Source organism: Crocodylus porosus, unplaced genomic scaffold, assembly GCF_001723895.1.
Source record: "Crocodylus porosus isolate Cpor-Errol unplaced genomic scaffold, CroPor_comp1, whole genome shotgun sequence".
Lineage (NCBI taxonomy): Eukaryota > Metazoa > Chordata > Crocodylia > Crocodylidae > Crocodylus > Crocodylus porosus.
The window spans coordinates 267,587,165-267,599,660 of NW_017728886.1; the positions used below are offsets into that span (position 1 = coordinate 267,587,165).

A 12,496-nucleotide genomic window follows, 5' to 3' on the forward strand; every position below is an offset into this window, starting at 1 on the left:
GGGGGCTGGACTCGATGATCTCCCGAGGTCCCTTCCAGCCCTAATGTCTATGAAATCTATGAAATCGTTAAACATGTTAGCTTTGTCATCTGGTGTGACGACCAAATTTCCCAACGCGTCCTGCAGGGGCCCCACATATCTGAGGGCCTACCAATGGATTACAGCATTCTTGGTACACTTGGGAGGATTGCTGATTTTATGTATGTGGGTAATGTGATCCATGATTTTTTGGGGAGTGGGGGTGAGGGTTGTATAGAGCACTTTGTAGGGTACTATCCCGGAGGACAATTAGCACTTTGTAGAGTCAGCAATTCCACAACCTCAGTAGGCATCTACTTTTACATACCTGCTGCGTAGCTACACAAGCCGGGCCCCTTGGAACCTGTAGCGTTTTCTGACAATTGCACACCGTGCATAATATTCAGCATGAAAGCTGTATTAACATACATTTCTCCCAGCAAGCTCATAATCCACATTTTTTGATCATTGTCCAACATTTTTCCCCACTATTGTCCTAGTCTAATTAGGCAACAAAGTGTGCACACCATATGAGTTTCTATTTTATTTTAAGAAGGGGGGGGGGAAGGGGGAGGAGCGGGAAATACCCTTTCCCTAACCGTCACCAGCACTGGGAGGCTGTACAACTGTTTGGCATATCCCAGGAGATTTTTAAATTCACTACTCTACAAAAACCTCAAAGCTCACAGCTGCAGGTTCTTATTTGGCAAGGAAGGTTTTCTGTTTCCCTTACTTAACTTAGCTTTGGCTTATGCATTAGGTTGTTTTTACTGAAAAAATTCTTAGCGCTTGACAATAGTCTCATTACAAAAATGCGACAAAGGAAACAAATTGTCTAATGGCATAGAGAAAAAACTTAAACCAAAAAAGCTTAGGAATATTAAACATTTGATTTATTTTAAATTGCTTCTAGATTTTTATTCTCCAAATTGCAAATGACCGAGCAGCTTCTCCTCACTGAGAGCTACTCACATGTGAAGTCTGAAGGACAGGAATGGTCTTCTGATCTAACACCTAATACAAGAGAGACACGGATGCCAAACCAGACATGGGCAATCAAGTTCATGTCCTTCAGTTATTGATATGTAAATCGTTGCATAATCCACTTCCCCAACTCGCTACAAATGAGAAAAAAGAAGGTCTTCCAACTTGCTGGAGGATTTTGTCATCTTCTGAAAGAATTTGCCCCCTGTCAGTTTTAGCCCTTACGCAGAGGTCGTAGCCCAGCGGTGCTCAGCCTCCAGCCCATGGTCAGATCCATCCCACAAAACTGTCTCATTCTGAATCCCACTGGTCCAGAAATTCGGTAGCAGGGGCGGGCAGCAGCATTAATTGCTACTCTCCTACTGCCAAATTTTCAGACCTGTGGGGAACCCCATGAACTGGATAATCATAGAGAAGTAGAGATGGAAGGGACCTCCGGAGGTTATCGAGTCCAACACCCCGCCTTAGGGGGGCCCTGCGTACTAGACTGAGCTGGCGCACCATCAGGCTGGTACATAGGCTCACTCCATGCCTAGATCCAGGTGTGTGGATTTCGGCCAGGTCGTGGGCAGATCTGGGCACTCAGGGTCGGGCTAGTGTGCTGGGACTCCACAGGCCAACCTCATGCAGACTGACCCCACACAACATGCCCAGCCCATGGGGCTGGAGGGTTGGGCACCAGTATTTCAAGCAGATATACACACGTAAAAATAAGAAGCTGTTGCACAGATATATTCACAATGTTGTCCTAAGAAACAGCCATCGCTCATGCCATAGAATCATAGCAATGAGAGCTGGAAGGGACCTCAGGACAGTACGTCCTCTCCAACCCCTGCTCAAAGCAGCACCAGCACCAACTATATCATCCCAGCTTTGTCTACCTGGGTCTTGAAAACCTCCAAGGATGGAGTCAACTGTCCAACTTCCTTTTACTATACTTCTTTAAGTTATAACCAGTGTTCCCGCTAAGCTGAGCGGCGTGTGAGGCTGCGCAGGCGCACCTGGCAGCGCAACATTATCGCGCCTGTGGGGCCGCACACACCCCACAGCTTAAAGGGAACACTGGTTATAGCCCATTGACAGAATAGAACCAGTTTAAAAAAAATCAGGGCAAATGAGAGATTTGGGAAGTTCAACTGGAATTGCTGATGAAAAAATCTTTCTTTTTCATGTTATACAGTTTCCATGTCAAACAGTGAAAAATTGAAATTTTGATGAAAAATTCAAAACAAAAGCAACTAATGTCTGAAGGAGGAGAGAGGATTAATTCCTCTTTACTTCTATGCTACAGGAATCTCTCTTGCACTGCTTCTTTCCCATCTTCTTCTTAGACACTAGTAGGAAATATCCTTCAGATTCTGGTTACTCTTTGCATACGCCCCAGACTAATATGTCTTACTGTCTTGTGGTGTCTCTGTTGTGCTGTGCAAACATGAAATCCTCCCCTAGGATAACATGAAGATCAGCAGCTTTGCAATCCACAGCCTAACACTTCAGCTATGCTATGATCCTGGCCTTGTTTCACTCCTTTTTGGACAGTAAACTCAAAGGAAAAAGGGAGATTGACAGAGGATCTTTAGTGATCTCAGCTTTGCAGGCAATGAGGTTTGAGAACTGCCACCCACTCATCTTAAAAAAAAAAAAAAAAAATCAATTCAGCTTTTGTATTATTGGCAAGGAATCGTCTCGTTCTTCACTGCTTTCAGGAGAGGGCCTGAGGGATTTGCCTCTCTTATACAATCCTTGCAAGCATTTGAGGTATCAGCTGCGGGAAAGATGGTTGCCTTAAACTTGGGCAGAAGCCTATCCTGGCCTAAGGGAGGACTCCTGAACACAACCAGTGATGAAAGAAAAAATAAGCTAAGACATGCAGCTAAAAGACAATATGGTCCAACATGCTGAGAACTGGAGGCTCCAGCCATCGCTGCCCCATGACAGCCTTATGTGAACTCACCAGAAGAATAAAGAGACTCCTGGATTTTAATGTCCGAAGGAAATGCTCTGAGCATTTAGTCTGGCCTCCCCGTAGCACGGCAGTTCCTGCAGCAGAAGAGATGGCCAAGCAAGGTTGGCATACATCGACTGTGCCTTTGTAACGTGGAAAAGAGGTTTCCAAACTGAGTTGAGGAAACACTGCATTTAAAATAATACCTGCTCTTTTATCCCAGCTTCTTCACCAAAAAAAAATATATATATATATATACACACTACCAAAGTACCAGTCAAGAATGACGGGCGGGCAGTGAGAACAGAGCACCACCCCGCCCCCCAAGGCAGCAAACCACCCCCCGGCGTGGGCAGTCCCCACAGTGGAGAGCACAGCCTGGCCTCGCCTGTCTGTCTGTCTGTCCTAAGGCTCCGGGCCGTGCACACGCAGTTGGCCCGGAGTGTTACGGACAAACAGACGGAAGTGGTCAGGCTTTTATTATATTAGAGTTAAAAGGAAATATGCATAAATAAAAATCTTGGTCCTCAGCACCAAGTGCCCACAGGGGACATGGTGGACCTTTCCCCTACCAGGGGTACAGCTGCTGCTGCAGGTTTCCTTTATGTGTCCTGGAAAAATCAAGCCCAGTGGCCAGTAGTAGGTCTATACTGCAGCAGAGGTGCTGGGATCAAGGGAGGTGGTGGGGAGGGGTTCCCCAGGTTCATACACTTTGAGCCACTATTATTATTCTGGACCCTACTGAACTAAGATGGAAGTAATACCTCCATCAATCCCATTACTTCTGGCTGAGCTCAGGCGGTTTTGTAAAAAGCCACGCAAGTTTTGCCTTTGGCAATAACAGCTTTCTCCTTTCCTGCATTCCCCTTGCACATTAAACCAGAATCATCCCTCCCCTTAAGACCCAAATTCCCCTTTTTTGAACAGTAGAGAGGAATTCCTAATATATAAGAAGGGTTTCTCAAAGCAAGTACTGTGGCTGGCAGCAAGACTGAAAGGAAGCTAGAGGGAATCAGCCAAAAAATTCATTACCAATATTACCTTTAGAGCATCTCATTCCTGTGCACGCTATAAAACAGACCCACGCCTGTCCAGGGGAGACAGTTGCATCATCAGGCTGGTCTGTGCCATGCACGGGAAACACTTCAGCAACCCCTGCAATGCAGCCACCCTCTGCAACAGCAACAGCAGTTAGCAGTGCTGTGACAATTCAGGACAGAAGAAGAAAACAGTGCACCCAGCTGAAACGGCAGAGGAGACGGAGGCTGTCTGTCTGCAGTGAGCCCAGCTGCAACTCTGCTGGACCGCGAGGGGGAACAGACTCGCGTGAGAAGCGCCATGTGATCTTTAGTGACCACAAGAGATCTCGACCCTAGCTTAATGACTGCAACACACAAACCATGGGCACAGGCCCAGCAAAGAGCACAACCCTCAAGATGCTCTGATGGTGTAATACACCCAGCACAGGGTGGACGCTGTCTGGCATGACGGCCAGCTGTGGGTCCCAGAGGTGGGAGGCTTGTGTTGCCAAGCCACCCCTTCTACTGGCACTGAATTCACCTGCCCGCAGGGGAAGCGACCTTCCACATCAGCACCATGTGATAGTGATGTCTTCAATGGGACCTAAACCCAGGGAAGCATCACCAATGGCAGAGGGCTAGGGACAGAAGTTACACATAAACCAGTTTAAGTCATCAGAAACTGCTTTAAACCTGTAACAGAATAGAAGCTCCATGCACATAAACCAGTTTCAACCCGGTGCCCACCCTGTACTTCAGAGGGCTGACTACAGTGCTGTAAGCCTGGGGGCATTACAGTACAGAGAGCATCTGGGGGGGTTGTGCTCTTTGCTGGGCCTGTGCCCATGGTTTGTGTGGTGCAGTCATTAAGATAAACCTGGTTGAATGTAGAATCAGACTTAACTGATTTGGGTCAAGCTGGTTTATGAAACTCCTGTCCCAGACCCCTTCCTAGTTCAAGGTAAATTAGAGTCCCTCAGCATCCCAACATGGTTGCCAACCCTGAGGTGGGCTGAGCTGTCTGCTCCAGCACAGAAGGGTTGGGGGTGAGGGGTGGGCAGGGACTGCATGCCTAGGAAAACCCCGGCTGGGAAATGGGGCTGGGGCCAGTTAAAAACTTCCCTTCCCCCAAGTACAGAACTGCCCTGCTAAAAAAAACTTACTGCTGGCTGCAACTGTGGGCTCCAAATCCCAGAGGCACCTGAAAGCAGGAAGACAAAGTGATGAGCAACCCTGCAGAGTCCTGCAGCTGTGAGTGTGGACCGCAAATCCCAGAGACTCTGGGGGCAGCAGAAGGAGGAAGTGAACACACAGCCAATGCTGGCTGTGCACCAAAGAGCCATACTCTAGCACCCCGGCTTCTGGCCTAAGCCACTGCAGGCATGTGGCTGCATTTCCTGAATCAAAAGTGAATGTCTGTCAAGCTGTTTCTCAGGTTAATCTCGGTTTCTCAGACTAACCTGCAAAGACTGAATCCATTCAGCTTAAGGCTTTTTGACTGTCTCTACTTAGCCCTCCAGTTCAAACCACATGCAGCACTGAATAACCAGGGAGGTCATTTCTGCTTAGCACCCTCCCCACTGAGAAGCAGGCGTCTCCATGCTCTCCAGCACTCTTTGCTGCTTCTACACATCTTTGAGAGATGTGGTAGCTTCCAGCTTCTGAGAGGATGTCAAAAGAATGAAAAGAGAAACATATGGTAAAGAGAGATTCAAGTAAGTAAATTCATGGCAACACCTTTTTAAAGACTGCATAAAATTTGGAGCATAGTGATGAGAGGTCCTAGCAGCATGGGAATTCTGCCTCCATCAGATCACCGTGCACAAAACACAAGGGCATCTTTTCAGAGGTTTTTGATGCAATTACCCGGGGGAGGAGAGGGGCAGTGGATGGGAGAATTAGTTTGTCTTCAATGCAAATTTGAAAACACACGGGACAGCACTACGGGCATGGCAGGCAGTGGGGTGGAACCTATAGCATACCATTCAATTCAGCTGGTTGGTGGCATTACAAATTTAAACAATATTAAAAAAAAAAAAAAAAAAAAACACACAGCAGTGCTGTAAAGAACCACAATATTGGCAAAGCTACCACAAACCCACAGCAGGTTGGGAAATACTAGACTAGTCTGACAAAACACAATTATCTAACGACAGGTCTGGGGATCAGCAATGGGCTGTAGGAGTCTGGACAAGGCATCTACCCTTTCTATAAAATTCAGATTTTTCCATTTACCAAGTAAGCAGGGCAAAAGAAGTTTGATTTCCCCTGTGCATGTAAAGACCTGAGATCCTAAGGAAAGAGAGATTATTGAGAGACTTCCCCTACCAGCATCCCCCAATCATGACAAGATCTAGCATGAAACATGCTTCGAAGAGGTGAGAGGCAGTGCGGGGATGCTATCTCTACCATTTTCTTCATCTTGCTCTGTAAAACATCAACATTTTTAACATGCTGCAGTAAGCACGAACTGTGAGCCAGCATGCTTCATCATCAAAGAGGAACGAGCAGTCAGTACAGAAGCAAGCAGAAAACTATTCCATCAGGCCACATATCATAGTTACAGAAACAAACCCTGAAGCTTATCGACAGGTTAAGTGCAGTCCAATTCAGCTGCAGAAGAACATTACAGTCCCCCTGCAAAGCAGAGCAATGCTCAGTTTATTAGGGGTTACTCAGTGCTGATGCTGTGTGGGATGAGGACAGCAGTTTGGAGAGCTACACCTGACTCAGTAGGATTTCAGTGGGACACTGTCTACTCGGATGTATTATTTTGCCAGTTATGTAGGTTCAGAAGCCCTGCCCTCAGCAGAGATCGGCCTTGATTCTCTTCACTCTTATTTTGCTCCGAGAGGCGTTTTTGAGCAGGCAGACATCCCAGACCGATGCACAGAGGACAAAGCTCTAAAGCACGTACGTCCCCGAGGCATGCGACAGCCAGGAGGTCGAGCCCACTGCCTCCTGCAAGGCTGTCCAGTGATGGCCAGAAAGCAAACCCTGGCCCTTGTGGCTTTGAGCAACATCTCCCCCATTCCAAACAGCAAATCTGCAATGTCCTGTGGCCGCTGGGTGGTGAACGGCTGGATGAAGCTAGACCACAGCTTCCACCATGACTACACGAGCACTGTGCAAGCTGCAAGCCCTGGTACTTTTCGCAAAATCAGAGAGAAGTGGGGCTGGGAAGAACCCCAGAGGTCATCTAGTCCAGCCCCCAGTCATACCTAGATGGTTCACAACGTGCTTAAATTTCAGCACGTTGGCAAATGGAAAACCAGATGCTCAGCTCTCTGCTGCAGCTTTTACTCCCAAGGGCTCTGCTTTCCTGATCCACTGGAGCACCCCAGCAGTCTCACACAGCTGCTTGGAGAGGTAAACGCCATAGCAAACAGCTGGTGCATCCAGTCAGTCCCAGTTCGTAGCAGTACCACTCCCAGACTGTTCACAAGGCCTCCTTTGTGCAGGCCAGGAAGAAACCTAACCCGGCAAAGTATCCACGTTCCAGTAAATCCACATGTGAACGGATACCACAGAAATGGGAACAGATTGGGGAGGGTAAGCCACATGGCTCGGCACATGGGATGCTACGTGACTGTGACAAATGTGACAGCCTCTGCCTATACGTATCAGCACATCAGTTGGTTGCATGTAATCCTTCACACAATCCAAGCTCCATAGGCACCCCCCATAGGCGTTTTAGACCAGAGGAGACTATTGCAATTATCTAATATGATCTGCTGTATAATCCAAGCCACAAAATTCAGACTAGTGATGTAAGTCTGTAAGTGCTGGTGAAGCTACAGTATAAGGGTTTAAAGACACCAAGAGGTGGGGAGTCCAACACCTTCCTGAATAAGGTATTTTAATTTTTTCGGAGTGGGAGAAAATTAATAATTTACTCTGTATTAAAAGCAATGTGCTCATCTACAGAGAATGCAAAGTAGTGTTTAACCTCACAGGTTATGTAACTCCCCAAGGCCACATTCAACCGTGCCCAGTTCTCCACTCAAAGCCAGTCTCTAGCACGCAAGGAAACTGCGTCTCAAACCGAGTCACAGAACCAGAAATTTAGAGACCCGACAGAAAAAACCACTATCAAGTAGATCTCCTTTTCAAATGTAGCTCCTAATGAAACAAGAACACAACAGGGTTTATAATGTGATGATGCCCTTTAAAAGGGCCTGCCCTTTCACTCTGAGACCTAAACAGATCCCGTCAGAATACCTACATCTCATTTTTTAGGTAACCTTGGTGTTAGGACAGCCCTGGAGATTGTAATTATCTGTCCACATAGAAGGTATGAGTCTCAATTTCCCTTAAATGGGATCGAAAAAACCATACAGCTAAGGTCTCCACGTCCGTCAGTGTTCAATATTTAAGACGGCCCAACATACCAGGATAGGAATCAAAGATGTCTCTGCTGTGAAGTTGCAACAAGCCAAGTTGAACCCACAAACTGAAGCAAACACACACACACTCTTTAACAGGAAAAGAAAAGCAAAAGTATGCACACATACCACACTCACACCCACACACTTTTTCTAAGGAAAAAAAAGCAAAAGGCTCCAAACTGAAGGCAGCAGAACACAATTTTTTTTTCAGAGCACAAACTCTTCAGTCAGAAAAATGAATAAATAATTTACAATAAAGTTATGCCCAGTTTCAGATCGCAAAACCAGCCATTCAAAACCCTGCTCTCCCTCCTGCCAATGCCGAAGTTATGGGAGCTCGGGCTGAAAAACACAGCCACTATCACAAGCAACTTAATGAAAAAGGCATCCATGTAAATCAGTGGCTGACTCCTACAACTCCATGTTAAGGAATGATTCAAGCAAGGGAGAGCAGAAGAGCAATTATAGGAAAAGTTATGTGCACAGTGAATGGAGCTTTGCTTCTGCTCTCTTGGCCGAGAACAGAGCTAGTCACTTGTGAAATCTGCTGGTGAAACAGATGGCACGTCCTCAGGGAGGTAACTCGGGCACTCTCTTCCAATTCCCAGGAGAGTAACTGGGACACTACAGGGGCCCCCAAAATACAGGCAGTCCTCGGACTTATGACACAACTGGTTCCTGAAAACCACGTCTTAAGTTGAAACACTGCAACTCGGAACCGACTTTCCCATGGGAAACAAAGTTATAAATGGGGGATTGGTTCCTGAACCAAGGCCCAAGCCCCTATTTTCACCAAAAATAATTTTGTACTCAATCAATTATAGATGAGTAATATAGCTACATAATGTATTTATACTGTAAATAGCAATCACATTGATTTGGAAGGATGACTTTCAGTTGACTTTGCTGAACTTTTTGAAGGGCTCCTGGTTGGAGTCTTCTCGAGAGGTCTTGGCTGCAGGTTTTTGTGGAGTCCTGTCTGAAAGAAAAAGTGTCCAAGGAAGTTTGGACAGATGTTCTCCAGAAAGACGAGAACAGATCAAGCATCGTGTTGGATCAAGCATCGTCAAGTCGAAACAGGGCATCAATTTATGCACATTGTAAGTGCCATTCCTTGCAACTTGACACACTGCAAGTCGAGGACTGCCAGTACAGCCAACCTCAGTGGTATGGACCTGGCAACCACAATGGCAGAGAAACAGCCAGTGCCACAGTTGTAAATCCTGGCATGCCTCAGAGGATGTTAATGCATAAACCATTGTTCACGTTCCACCTTGCATTTCAGCCTGGTGAGCTATGCCCACATTGCCAAAACTTTGCACATGGCAACAAGACACTCCTAGTCTTTCCACAAGACATCGAGTGCAAGAGTGAGCCCCAAATAGTATATTCTCAGAGATACTGAACACACATCAGTCTTGTCAGCTTGGGTGACTTCGCTTGACCTTAGGCACCTAACATGGACTTCAGATACCCAACTTTAAGCAATCAAGTTTCAAAACACTGGCCTCTACACAAATACTGCACCAGCAATATACCTCCAGAGTTGGGAGTGGGTGGTAATAAGACTGCCAGAGCCGACCTGAGCAGGGTGCAGGGCCTGGGGCAAATCAGCCCATGCCTGGCCCCGCCCCAGATCCAAAGAAGCTGCCACCACCACTGGCAGCGGTGGCGGCAGGGGTAGCAAGTGTCTAGACTCGAAGCAAGTGGTGGCAGTATAGAGTCACCACAGCTGCTCCACTCAGCTCTGCACAGCCCCCCAAACTGTGGGACCCAGGGCAGTCACCCCAATTCGCGCCCCCCAGGGACGCCCTAAAGACTGCTAGTGCCTAGCATACTATCAACAACTACAAATCCCTCCCTGTATTTGGAAACACGCATCTATAAAGTCACTCTTGAAGTCACTCTAGTTAATCAAGTACACAATGAAACCCGTGACAAGCAAGGGCAGGGTATTTATCATCCATGGGCAGCTGACCCAACCTACCTGTAGGAGGAAGCATTCGATCTCCGTTGACACAAAAACCAAGGATGCAGAAGTGGTAGACCAGCCACACCCTCATCTATGCTTGAATAAGTAAATAGGTGTCTTGTTAAAACAGTTAGGTAGGTAGTATTTCAAATCACCACCGGCTATTGTGGTTCAGTGGTAGAATCCTTGCCTGCCATGTGAGAGAGCTGGGTATTTCCAGACACGTGTATAACTATAGCCATCAAGGGACCAAATGTCCTGACTCGGTCTGACCTCTGGATTCTGTCTCAACGATCAAAAAAGGTGGGGATGAAAGGTCTGGGCAGCCTCGACTCCTCCATAGGCACATGTGCCAAAGGTCCTGGTGATCACCCAGGCATATACCATGATCCAGAAGGATCGACGGTTGCCTATATTTCAAATCACATCAGTGCAGGCACTGCCTAACACCTTTAAATTAACATGACCTGGCAGCTTGAAGATAGGATGCAAATAATGAATGGAAGGCTTGGAAAAGAAAAGCAGACTGATATCTTGCAAGCTCCAAACCCATTTAGCTGACTATGAACCCAAGAGAGAGAGCAGTTTCTAAAATTATCAGTGATGGAGAACCAGAAACAATCCCATCCACCATGAAAACCATGCAAGGTATTCCAGCCTTTGCAAGGTCCAGGACTTCCGTCCCAGATCACAATCCCCAACTGTCAGCAAGATCCTTCCCCCTTACCTAAAAGGACCCGTAGAGGTGATTTACCAATTGCTCACGTCCTCTCCTCCCCGTTAGACAAGATTCTTCTACAACCTGAAATGCAAAACGTAACTTATTTAGTGGTGGGGGAAGAAAAACACAACATACTTGTTACCGTCAGAGATGTACAAGACTACTCACAGCCCTTTGAATTCTGGTTTCCAGCAACAGCCCCTACACTTTGGGGGGTGTTTCATGGACTGCTCAAAAGGAAGCAAAATACCCTTCTGCAGGGAGAACAAACTTCCCAAAGGTAATTACTTGGAGCTCTTCTGTGCAGTGAGGGTGTGCAGTCCTCAGTTTAAAGATGAGCAAATTAAGCACCAAGGAGCAGCACCCACCAGCATGATCTCCCTCTGTGAGGGGGAGACGAGGGAGCTGGACAGCATGGGTGTGGGATCATCCAGGACCGACAAACTCAAGCTTGGCTAATCTGCTTAGTTTATCTCCTCATACTTTGCATCTAGAGACACCCTACTTGAGAACCACTAATTTTAAGCACATGAACCACTCCCATGGGAAGATCCAGGATTTAGAGAAGGGGGGTGCATATGGAGTAGCTCATCACCATATACAACAAAACACATATTATGTCTCCAGTTAAAGAGAAACTAGATGCATTGCTAATATGCTAGGAGACTGGCATTGTATTTAAGTTAAGATCAAAGCAAAAACAAATGCAACTACTGGAACGTGCACTTGTTTGCCAGATTATAAATATAAAAGCATGCACAACAAACAAGGCAAAAAAGAGACAAGAGTCAAAAGATATTGTGCCACTAGACTTTTAATCATCATAGTTGAATGCAAGTCTCTCATGCAGGTGCATAAAACAAAATCTAGCCTTCTTGAGATTTCTGACAGTGTCTCCAATACTTCCACTGTCAGTCATTTCTACCCCCGAGTAAATATTACTACATCCGAGTTAAGAATTTTAGCTAGAGCTAAAAAAGCTTTGCAGGGCTGTGAAATAGAAGGACATTACCAGGAATACCCAACAGACAGAAACATTGCAGAAGAAAGGACAGTTTAAATAGTGGACCATCAAGGCCATTAAAAAGGAGAGAGGGTTGTTAACACCTATTGAATGCAGAGGGATCAGCAGGAATCAGGGGGATGATAATGAGGCAGGAATCAAAGGGGGCTGTAACTTCATCACTGCACCTCCTTCCTGGATCTGCCCCCATCATTCCCCTGGCTTAAGTCCTAAATGCTGCTCACTATAACTCTCAGCTACTTCCCAGTGAATAGTGGGGATAGCACTAAAGAGCAGGACCACAGTGCAGGGGCAAAGCCAGGGGGGTGCCACGGCGCTGCTGCGCCCTGGTTTGATTTCTGCTGCACCCAAACGTTGATACCAATTACCCAGGAGGGGTGGTGGCATTTCTATTCAGGCAGGGCTGAGAGAGTCAACTGACTGCC

At 46.7% G+C, this 12,496-nt stretch overlaps 1 long non-coding RNA gene across 3 annotated transcripts in view; it reads right to left on the reverse strand.

Moving 5' to 3' along the window:
- LOC109322359 overlaps positions 1–12,496 on the reverse strand; it is a 180,694-nt gene that overhangs the window by 85,972 nt on the left and 82,226 nt on the right. For all 3 annotated transcript variants that reach the window (XR_002104363.1, XR_002104362.1, XR_002104365.1), the window contains exon 2: positions 11,054–11,128. This is a non-coding gene — a long non-coding RNA (uncharacterized LOC109322359). The remainder of the gene's footprint in view (positions 1–11,053; positions 11,129–12,496) is intronic.